The sequence below is a fragment of the Oncorhynchus masou genome, unplaced genomic scaffold, assembly GCF_036934945.1.
Source record: "Oncorhynchus masou masou isolate Uvic2021 unplaced genomic scaffold, UVic_Omas_1.1 unplaced_scaffold_2895, whole genome shotgun sequence".
NCBI classification, from domain to species: Eukaryota; Metazoa; Chordata; class Actinopteri; order Salmoniformes; family Salmonidae; genus Oncorhynchus; species Oncorhynchus masou.
In genome coordinates, this window is record NW_027009319.1 from 36,577 (window position 1) to 46,125 (window position 9,549).

The 9,549-nt window shown below is 42.2% G+C and overlaps 1 pseudogene; it reads left to right on the plus strand.

The window, feature by feature from the left end:
- The first annotated feature begins 572 nt into the window (after window positions 1-572).
- Window positions 573-7,643, plus strand: LOC135533994 (acyl-coenzyme A thioesterase 5-like; annotated as a pseudogene).
- Window positions 7,644-9,549: the final 1,906 nt, after the last annotated feature.

Below are 9,549 nucleotides of genomic sequence, written 5' to 3' on the forward strand. Positions count from 1 at the left end.
TTACTTGTCGGGGTGGGCCTATAACACCAACGTCTAACAACCGAAAACGTTCGCAAATTCGAATCTCATCACAGAAAACTTGAGCATTTTACCTACTTAGCAAATTTTCCACTAGTTTTTAGCTTACTTAGCATGTTAGCTAACCCTTCCCCTAACCTTAACCCTTTTAGCTAATATTTCCTCTAACCCAACCCCTAGCCAAGCTAACGTTTGCCAGCTATTTAATGTTAGCCATCTATCTACAATTTGTAACATATCATATGTCCTGCAAATTCGTAACATATTCTACATCTTTTGCAATCGCCGCTGGGGATTTGCATAAAGTTGGGAAAAGTTGATATTTTTCACCGCCTCCCCCACCCAAAGGTCCCCTGCCCTCTCTGCTTTCCTTCCATTGAAATTAATGGAAGCGGTGTTTCACCGCACTGCCTCGTGTGTTAGTGTATCATGAGGGTAGACTTTTGAGGTTAATTACACTTTTATATTACGTGAGGAACTTTTATTTTGAAAATGTCAGAAATTCAGAGACCCGGAAGTACCGTTCTAGTGTTGCTGACTGACACTTATTAAGCAGACCCTCTTACCAAACAGTGCGTAAACCCAACGGAGTCTACGTTGTTATTAACCGGTGAAGTAAGTAACAGTCCTTTGAGAAAAATCTTGCCGCATTTGTGAAGATGAATCATGCATAGGCCTACAGTTCATCGCTATGGGTTTCTAGTTGCTGTAACTTTGTGAGCAGTGCCGCACGGACTTTGTACTTTCCTGCAGGAGTAAACTTGTCTACTCGCACTAGAATTATGTAGCTACACATAGCGTTCTATGTCAGCATGTATTTGACATGTCATTGTCGAATAACTTAGTCTCGGTAAATGTGGACACGACGTTTTAAGCGAATGTGACTCGTAGCCAATTTTGTTTTCTTAATGATCGGTCATGAATAGCCAACTGACATTTACTCCTGAGGTGCTGACCTGTTGCACCCTTGACAACTACTGTGATTCTTATTATTTGACCATGCTGGTCATTTATGAACATTTGAACATCTTGGCCATGTTCTGTTATAATCTCCACCTGGCACAACCAGAAGAGGACTGGCCACCCCTCATAGCCTGGTTCCTCTCTAGGTTTCTCCCTAGGTTTTGGTCTTGCTAGGGAGTTTTTCTGAGCCACCGTGCTTCTACACCTGCATTGCTTGCTGTTTGGGGTTTTAGGCTGGGTTTCTGTACAGCACTTTGAGATATCAGCTGATGTAAGAAGGGCTATATAAATACATTTGATTTGATTTTTGCAGGTTAAAGCCAAGACAAATGGGATGTCAATCCCACCATCTTTACCAATGTTCGTTTGGTTTCTGTCTTTTTTTTCTACAGGTGTTTGTCCACCATGGTTGGGACTTTCCGCTTCTGTCAGTGCAGCCAATGCGGGGGCTCGTGGATGAGAAGATCCAGGTAGTTGCGAGGAATTTACCGCCAGCGCTCTCAGTGACACTACATTCCCTTCATCGCTCTGAGGATAAGGACCTTTGGGAGGCGTTCGGCCATTACACCAGCGACGGCCAAGGCACGGTGACAGGTAGGTTTGTGACCGCCGACCGGGCTTACAGACCGTGTTCTTTGATGTAGCCTTGGCCTAACTTCTGTATGAAATCCCATACTCTTGTTTAATTCAATTACACATTGTCCTGGTGGTTGCCAATAAGATCAGCATGTGCTGTAACATGAGATGCTGGCCAATGTTATTGCCTGCTTGTTTGCCCTCTATTGCTATCAAGTTAGTACAACATCACAGCAAACCTTGAGTAAAGGATGCCAAAATAGATGTTATTAAAACCAATATGGTTGTTGTGAAGGTCATGCAGTGGACCTGTCGTCCTGAGTAGGATCAGTGTTGAAATGCAACACACTGTGAAAGGCGTGACCAATGAACACGCCCAAGCACATTAATGCCAAGTTCAATACAACTGAACTCTGAAATTGGAAATATTCAACTTCAGTGTGTTCAAGGCAACTGGGACGAGCTCCGACTAGGACAAATCATTGAAAATTGTCAATCAACCTTGGAATTCCAAGTCGGGTACTCAGCCTCTTTCTAGAGCTCTGACTTTCCTACCTGAAGATCGCTGACCTCATTATTTGACCTCTGTTTTTTTTTCTCTGAGTTCCCAGTTGTTTTGAAAGCCCCATTCAGTGTGCTTGAGACTTAAAAAAAATAACCATTGTTCTTTACTGACTTGCCGAGTAAAATAATTTCTTATTTACAATGACGGGATGGGGATTGACGCCCTATAGCATCCCAATCACAGCCGGTTGTTATGCAGCCAGGAATTTAACTAGGGTGTCTCGGGTGACGCCTCTAGCACTGAGATGCAGTGCCTTAGACAGCTGCGCCATTCGGGAGCCCCAGTCCACAGACAACTGACTAGCGGTCGACCGATTTAATCGGCTTGGCCGATTTTCAAGTCTTCATAACAATCGGTAATCAGCCTTTTTGGATGCCGATTACATTGCAATCCACGAGGAGACTGTGTGGCAGGCTGACCACCTGTTACGTGAGTGCAGCATCAAAAGGACCTTGTGGCTGCAAGGAGCCAAGGAAAGTTGCTAGCTAGCATCTTATATATATATGGAAAAAACGATCTTCACAATCACTAGTTAACTACATGATTGATGATATTACTAGGTTAACTAGCTTGCCCTGCGTTGCATATAATCAATGCGGTGCCTGTTAATTTATCATCTAATCACAGCCTACTTCAACTTTGCCAAACAGGTGATGATTTAACAATCGTTGCACAAATGTACCTAACCATAAACATCAATGCCTTTCTTAAAATCAATACACAAAAGTATATATTTTTAAACATGCATATTTTGTTAAAAGAAGTTCATGTTAGCAGGCAATATTAACTAGGGTAATTGTGTCACTTTTCTTGCGTTCAGTGCAAGCAGAGTCAGGGTATATGCAGCAGTTTGGGCTGCCTGGCTTGTTGCGAACTGTGTGAAGACTATTTCTTCCCAACAAAGACCGTAGTTAATTTTCCATAATTATGACAACATAGATTGTGCAATTTAACAGGGATATTTAGACTTAGGGTTGCCACCCGTTCAATAAATTATGGAACGGTTCCGTATTTCACTGAAAGAATAAACGTTTTGTTTTCGAAATGATAGTTTCCGGATTTGACCTATTAATGACCTAAGGCTTGTATTTCTGTCTGTTTCTTATATTATAATTAAGTCTATGATTTGAAAGAGCAGTCTGACTGAGCGGTGGTAAGCATTCATTCAAACAGCACTTTACTCCGTTTGCCAGCAGCTCTTAGCAATGCTTGAAGCACAGCGCTGTTTGACTTCAAGCCTATCAACTCCCGAGATTAAGCTGGCAATACTATAGTGCCTATAAGAACATGCAAAGGTATATGAAATAGAAATGGTATAGAGAGAAATAGTCGATGAGCTATTATTCCTAGAATATTGAAGACTCATGTTAAAAGGAACCACCAGCTTTCATATATTCTCATGTTCTGAGCAAGGAACTTAAACCTTAGCTTTTTTACATGACACATATTGCACTGTTACTTCTCCAACACTGTTTCTGCATTATTTAAACCAAATTGAACATATTTTATTATTTATTTGAGACTAAATTGATGGATTTATGTATTGAGTTAAGTTAAAATAAGTGTTCATTCAGTATTGTTATAATTGTCATTAATTACAAACATATAAAGTTGTCATTAATCGGTATCAGCTTTTTTTGGTCCTCCAATAATCGGTATCGGTGCTGAAAAATGATAATCAGTCAACCTCTACAACTGACATCTGAAAAAATGAGCTCTGAGTAGAAACAAATAGTTTTGAATGGTCATCCAACTCCGAAGTCCAAGTCAGGAACTCCAGCCTCTTTTCTGTTGTTTTTGTAGTTGCTAAGGATGCCAGTCTTGGAGGAACATATGAAGGAGCAGAGCCCATGGGTCTACTGTGGAGCATGCAGCCTGTTCCAGGCAGTCGGACAGGCCTCAGGTAACACACCAATGCAACTCAATATTTGCGGTCAATTTTACATAGGATAAACACATCATTTAGGGTGACCAGGCTCGGCTGGGCAAGTCAGATAAACTCTCTGTCTCTCAGGTTGAGAAAGATGGATGTCCTCACTCCTAATGTGGTACACATCTCTGTGTACAGTGGGCACATGACTGAGGGCTTCAGCAAGCAGTCTCCCCTAGCGACCGTTGTCACAGAACGATGGTACATGGCACCGGGTGTGTGCAGAATTGACATCAGGGAACATGGAGTCCGAGGGACCCTCTTTTTACCCCCAGGTCCTGGACCCTTCCCTGGGGTGTTGGATATGTGGGGAGGGGGTGGGGGCTGGTGGAGTACCGCTCCTGCCTCCTGGCGTCACACGGTTTTGTTTCCATGGCGCTAGAGTACCTTCCCTATGACATGAACAGAACCTCAGACATCGAATCAAACACCTACTTTGAGGTGATTCTCATACTCTGTGTGTGCCTACATGCTTGTGCTTGTCTTAATGTTCAGAAATAGCCCTGAGGGGGAAGAGTCCACTCCTGTGACCCATTACCCAGACTCACGTTATATTACATCATATCCGCTACATTGGATCCTACATTGTATCCTTATCACTTGAACTTGAGCTCCATCTCTGTTATGTAGAACGCGTTCAGGATTGTGCAGGAGCACCCCCTGGTGATGAAGGACAGAGTTGCTCTGTTTGGTCTCTCCTTTGGCGCGTTCGTCACCCTCAACTTGGCAGCCGACCCCAAAGACATCAGCGTGAGCCTCTCCCTCCTACTCTCCTCGTTTTCCTCCAGATTGGAGCTTTGTATTTATAGAGTGAATTCAGATTCAGTCATCGTTATTGTCCCAACACTGACCATGTGTATATGCTTATGAGTTTGTTTAGTGTGTAAACTATAAATATTGTGTGTATTCCAGCCCAAATGCTGTGTGTGTATCAGTGGGAGTCACATCAACCCTGTCAACAAGGCTATCCGCGAGGTGTTTGGAAAGATGAACAAGTGAGTGGTGTGAGTATGATAAATAAACCCAAAACTGTTCAAAGTGAAGGTGTAAAGTACCGTGATTATGTAGCTTGTGACATACAGCCCAAATGAAGATATAGAGACTAAAAACACTATTTATTGTCAGGGATGGTTATAAGACCCGATTTGATGAAGAAGGCCGTGTGGTCTGGAGAGACATCATTCTGCCCATCCCAACCGACCTTGGAGAGAAAGTGGATGTAAGTCAACACACAACAAACACCCACACAGTGGGTTTGTTTACTCATTGCCGTGTCTTCTGACAGATGGGGAGTATAAAGTGTCCATTGATGTTGGTCGTCGGGGAGGATGATCAGAACTGGGCCACAGTGAAGTCTGCCAAGGACGTGAGTACACACACAAACATGATTACAAGCTTCCTATGAAATCAGAGATTTGAGTGACGTTATTGTGTATTGTACGTATTACGCAGTTTTACGTTATCACGCAATGACATCACAACGTAATTTAGCAACTTTTAGCAACAAATCAACCTGCCTCTAGCAATTTACCCTGAAAATTAGTTGGCAACACTGATCGTACCTTCAGCTTCATACATCTGACTCGGATTGTTCCTGTGCCTGCCACACCATATTGACATGCAAACAAAGTTATGTAATCAACGCAAATGTTAACTTTGTAATTTGGGTTATGACAGTGGATTACCAATCAGTTACAGCATTTTTTTGACAGCATTTCATTCTGAAGACAGTATGGTTTGAAGTGACTGAAATGCATCAGAAATGTATTGGGAAGTTAAGATGATCATCAGGCAATAATGTCCTATGGTCTTCTGAGTAGAAAAGAACATCATCATTGATGTTCTGTCTTCTCAGTCTAATTTTGTGCCTGGTCTTGTACACTCATTTCTAACGGCTTGTGTTTATAGTAGAGGGAAACAGTATGTACATAATATATGTGTTCCTGAGGGTCTTAAATTTCAGTGATGGGGCATAATATTTTGTAGGTTAAACTATTCAAAAGATAGAGCCACGTGTTGCAGCCTGGTCTTATATACTAGATGTAACATAATTAAATGAAATCCGGGAGACGGAAATTAATGTGTTACAGTTGTTATGGTTACATAAAACAGATAGTTACTTGTCGGGGTGGGCCTATAACACCAACGTCTAACAACCGAAAACGTTCGCAAATTCGAATCTCATCACAGAAAACTTGAGCATTTTACCTACTTAGCAAATTTTCCTCTAGTTTTTAGCTTACTTAGCATGTTAGCTAACCCTTCCCCTAACCTTAACCCTTTTAGCTAATATTTCCTCTAACCCAACCCAACCCCTAGCCAAGCTAACGTTTGCCAGCTATTTAATGTTAGTCATCTATCTACAATTTGTAACATATCATATGTCCTGCAAATTCGTAACATATTCTACATCTTTTGCAATCGCCGCTGGTGATTTGCATAAAGTTGGGAAAAGTTGATATTTTTCACCGCCTCCCCCACCCAAAGGTCCCCTGCCCTCTCTGCTTTCCTTCCATTGAAATTAATGGGAAGCGGTGTTTCACCGCGCTGCCTCGTGTGTTAGTGTATCATGAGGGTAGACTTTTGAGGTTAATTACACTTTTATATTACGTGAGGAACTTTTATCTTGAAAATGTCAGAAATTCAGAGACCCGGAAGTACCGTTCTAGTGTTGCTGACTGACGCTTATTAAGCAGACCCTCTTACCAAACAATGCGTAAACCCAACGGAGTCTACGTTGTTATTAACCGGTGAAGTAAGTAACAGTCCTTTGAGAAAAATCTTGCCCCCTTTGTGAAGATGAATCATGCATAGGCCTACATTTTATCGCTATGGGTTTCTAGTTGCTGTAACTTTGTGAGCAGTGCCGCACGGACACTGTACTTTCCTGCAGGAGTAAACTTGTCTACTCGCACCAGAATTATGTAGCTACACAGAGCGTTCTATATCAGCATGTATTTGACTTGTCATTGTCGAATAACTTAGTCTCGGTAAATGTGGACACGACGTTTTAAGCGAATGTGACTCGTAGCCAATTTTGTTTTCTTAATGATCGGTCATGAATAGGCAACTGACATTTACTCCTGAGGTGCTGACCTGTTGCACCCTTGACAACTACTGCGATTCTTATTATTTGACCATGCTGGTCATTTATGAACATTTGAACATCTTGGCCATGTTCTGTTATAATCTCCACCCGGCACAACGAGAAGAGGACTGGCCACCTCTCATAGCCTGGTTCCTCTCTAGGTTTCTCCCTAGGTTTTGGTCTTTCTAGGGAGTTTTTCCGAGCCACCGTGCTTCTACACCTGCATTGCTTGCTGTTTGGGGTTTTAGGCTGGGTTTCTGTACAGCACTTTGAGATATCAGCTGATGTAAGAAGGGCTATATAAATACATTTGATTTGATTTTTGCAGGTTAAAGCCAAGACAAATGGGATGTCAATCCCACCATCTTTACCAATGTTCGTTTGGTTTCTGTCTTTTTCTACAGGTGTTTGTCCACCATGGTTGGGACTTTCCCGCTTCTGTCAGTGCAGCCAATGCGGGGGCTCGTGGATGAGAAGATCCAGGTAGTTGCGAGGAATTTACCGCCAGCCTCTCAGTGACACTACATTCCCTTCATCGCTCTGAGGATAAGGACCTTTGGGAGGCGTTCGGCCATTACACCAGCGACGGCCAAGGCACGGTGACAGGTAGGTTTGTGACCGCCGACCGGGCTTACAGACCGTGTTCTTTGATGTAGCCTTGGCCTAACTTCTGTATGAAATCCCATACTCTTGTTTAATTCAATTACACATTGTCCTGGTGGTTGCCAATAAGATCAGCATGTGCTGTAACATGAGATGCTGGCCAATGTTATTGCCTGCTTGTTTGCCCTCTATTGCTATCAAGTTAGTACAACATCACAGCAAACCTTGAGTAAAGGATGCCAAAATAGATGTTATTAAAACCAATATGGTTGTTGTGAAGGTCATGCAGTGGACCTGTCGTCCTGAGTAGGATCAGTGTTGAAATGCAACACACTGTGAAAGGCGTGACCAATGACCACGCCCAAGCACATTAATGCCAAGTTCAATACAACTGAACTCTGAAATCGGAAATATTCAACTTCAGTGTGTTCAAGGCAACTGGGACGAGCTCCGACTAGGACAAATCATTGAAAATTGTCAATCAACCTTGGAATTCCAAGTCGGGAACTCAGCCTCTTTCTAGAGCTCTGACTTTCCTACCTGAAGATCACTGACCTCATTATTTGACCTCTGTTTTTTTTCTCTGAGTTCCCAGTTGTTTTGAAAGCCCCATTCAGTGTGCTTGAGACTTAAAAAAAAATAACCATTGTTCTTTACTGACTTGCCGAGTAAAATAATTTCTTATTTACAATGACGGGATGGGGATTGACGCCTATAGCATCCCAATCACAGCCGGTTGTTATGCAGCCAGGAATTTAACTAGGGTGTCTCGGGTGACGCTCTAGCACTGAGATGCAGTGCCTTAGACAGCTGCGCCATTCGGGAGCCCCAGTCCACAGACAACTGACTGGCGGTCGACCGATTTAATCGGCTTGGCCGATTTTCAAGTCTTCATAACAATCCGTAATCAGCCTTTTTGGATGCCGATTACATTGCAATCCACGAGGAGACTGTGTGGCAGGCTGACCACCTGTTACGTGAGTGCAGCATCAAAGGACCTTGTGGCTGCAAGGAGCCAAGGAAAGTTGCTAGCTAGCATCTTATATATATATGGAAAACGATCTTCACAATCACTAGTTAACTACATGATTGATGATATTACTAGGTTAACTAGCTTGCCCTGCGTTGCATATAATCAATGCGGTGCCTGTTAATTTATCATCTAATCACAGCCTACTTCAACTTTGCCAAACAGGTGATGATTTAACAATTGTTGCACAAATGTACCTAACCATAAACATCAATGCCTTTCTTAAAATCAATACACAAAAGTATATATTTTTAAACATGCATATTTTGTTAAAAGAAGTTCATGTTAGCAGGCAATATTAACTAGGGTAATTGTGTCATTTTTTCTTAAGTGCTCAGTGCAAGCAGAGTCAGGGTATATGCAGCAGTTTGGGCTGCCTGGCTGCGTTGCGAACTGTGTGAAGACTATTTCTTCCCAACAAAGACCGTAGTTAATTTTCCATAATTATGACAACATAGATTGTGCAATTTAACAGGGATATTTAGACTTAGGGTTGCCACCCGCTCAATAAATTATGGAACGGTTCCGTATTTCACTGAAAGAATAAACGTTTTGTTTTTGAAATGATAGTTTCCGGATTTGACCTATTAATGACCTAAGGCTTGTATTTCTGTCTGTTTCTTATATTATAATTAAGTCTATGATTTGAAAGAGCAGTCTGACTGATCGGGTGGTAAGCATTCATTCAAACAGCACTTTACTCTGTTTGCCAGCAGCTCTTGCTTGAAGCACAGCATTGTTTGACTTCAAGCCTATCAACTCCTGAGATTAGGCTG